We start from the raw sequence: 2756 nt of genomic DNA, 5'->3' as shown, positions 1-2756 counted from the left end.
ATCTTCATCTTCATCTTCATCTTCATCTTCATCTTCATCTTCATCTTAATCTTCATCTTCATCTTCATCCATTTCCTATCGCTGCAAAATATGCAAATGGCCCTTATTATGAGTTGCATTCGATTTTCGATCTTCGCTGTTTACTCACAAACTCACACACACATTTTCATTTTCAATCTCAAGCAACAACAATTTCGAACAATTTCAATTTTTTATTTTCACTTTTATATGATTTTAAAATGTTGGCAAACTTCAAAAAAAAATCATGGCAGACAAATTGAGAGAACGGTTATACCTTGCTATGTTTTTATCATGGTTAACACGATCTCTGAGAACCAAATCGAGAGCTTTTGATAGTTTTAAAATATTTTAAATACATTTGGCTCACAAAACCTGGCCAAGGACTGCCACTTCAGCATCATTCCCTAAATACTCTTTGTGGAATTTACTTACCGTTACACCCGCAAACATAGTCGACCGCGAAAATAAGTTTCGGGTCTTTCTTCGCCATCCACTATGTTAAGAGCCTTTCTTCGCTGAGTTTTTTTGTATGCGTCTTTTTTCGCTGTCAACTTCTGAGCTTGCGCCTTTATTCGTGTGTAGTGACGATATGTATGTAAGTATTATCACAGCGCACGGCAGTGCGCGCAAGTGACGAAAGCAGCCACAGTAGAATGCTGAAATGACTCCCTTATATATACACGAGATTTGGAAGTTTTTATCCAGACGTCCAATCGACATGCTTGAGATATCGTTGGAAAGATCTTGCAGAGTGTGTCCAGAAAACGTATTCAAGCTTCATAAACGATTAACTGAAATCCTAAAAATTTGGCTAAAGTGTTGCGAATCAAAACACGTGTTTTTGCTTTTGCCGGTTTAAGGGGGTATGAGGGTACACCCGACATATTTAGTGTCATTCTATAGGCCAATACCTTTCAAACGATACCTTACATATTAAGTTCCGCCTACTAGTTGGAATGATATAGAGCTAAATGTGTTTTGGTTCGTGTCTCCTCTACGAGATGCTTTGCGATGTGTGTAGCGTCTGAACGTACCTTCATTTGATTTTTTTCAAACTTTTAATAATTAAAGTATCAAAAAAACTAGGAAGGTTTTGTTCCAGGATGTTTCGATTCGTAGGCCTTTGTGGGCGTGGCTGGTGCCTGAAATTCGAAAAAAGGCAATTTTTTAAACTACAACTGAAGTCGCACTACTCATTCCATTCCATTGAAGTGGATATCAGTAGAAGGGTCTTCAAACAAGCTATCTAACGCTATAAAATATAAATATGTCATAACGTTATCGCCTGAAAACTAAAAATCGGGCTACTGAAAATATACATTTCGGGCATTTTCTCAAACAGGTCCGTCGATTTTATTCCAAGTTTCCACAAATCTAGCCCAGAACCTTACCTTTCATCTGGTATATAGCTTGTATCTGAGAATACTCTTGTTGTGGACATATTGCTATTCAAATTGAAAAAATGTCGCTCTAAAAAGGGTCAAATGGTTAAAAATTAACATATCCGTCTAATTTGGTTACTTTAAGATATAAAACTAATATACTCAGTTCCCCGAATAAAATGCCCACTCCCCGATTGCCACTTTACCCGAAATTCCCTGCCAGTAGGGGAATTTCCCGCGAGTTGAGTAGTTGAAGGATGCAGCTGTGCTAATCACTTCGTACATGTCTTGGAAACCACAATTTGTGTGTATTTTAGAGCTTTTTCCAGTCACATGCCGAAATTATTAGCTACAGTTGTACATAAATATGTATGTATGAATGCATTTAGTTCACCCAATGTGCCGCTACTACTTACATATGTATAAATTGCCACTGAACAAAACTACTTGAGAAAAAAGCAATAGTTTAATAGCACGAGTGCAACACCGTGCACACGATAGAAGTAAAACTTCTTAAAAAAAAACATATGAAAATCTTAACAAAAATAAACTATGAGACAATCAGACGAATACAGTTGTTTATTGTATCCAAAGTTGGTACCAAGTTGATAAGTTTTTATCATGTCTCATAATTTTTTTTTTTTAATTTTTTTTAATACAACGAATATGATCATTCTTTTTCGCTTTATTACGTATTCGAAAAATTATATGTTTCAATGGACACATCGATTTTAATATATAATTTAGATTAGGAAAATATTTTAAGCAATTTATTTGAAAAAAAAAAACATTAAGATTATTGTTTTTATTCTCGTCGATTTTAAATTTGCTACCCCGAAATAATTGTTATCAAATAAAACTCCTCTTTGAGGTAAAATTTTCGAGTGACGAAAGCTGAACTAGAAACACAAAATTTATGAAATCAATTTCGTGACGAAAGTTATACGCATTTTTTAACTGCCTTTGAAACGTACGTAAACTCTTTTATTATTTATTCGGAACGTTGCGAAATTCCGTCTACTGCTGGAAAAACAAAATAGAAATCAGAAATTTTGCAACGATTCGTATGAATAAAAAAGATTTTCCCTACGTTTCAAAGGCAGTTAAAAATTCGTGTAATTTTCGTCACGAAATTGATATCATAAATTTTGTGTTTCTAGTTCAGCTTTCGTCACTCGAAAATTTTACCTCAAAGAGGTGTTTTATTTCAAATTTGTATGTAGAACTGCTCGTTGATTCCGAAAATCGAGCTAGTTCTTTTGTATGGATAAGTTTTCGAGATATTTGCAATTTACCGTTATTCAACTTAAAACAAAAAGTGGTTCCACTTAATCACGTATATCTTACGAACCT

The sequence above is a fragment of the Rhagoletis pomonella genome, unplaced genomic scaffold (genome assembly GCF_013731165.1).
Source record: "Rhagoletis pomonella isolate Grant_MI unplaced genomic scaffold, Rhpom_1.0 Rhpom_scaffold_00006, whole genome shotgun sequence".
Taxonomy (NCBI): Eukaryota; Metazoa; Arthropoda; class Insecta; order Diptera; family Tephritidae; genus Rhagoletis; species Rhagoletis pomonella.
This window is presented reverse-complemented; position numbering follows the sequence as displayed.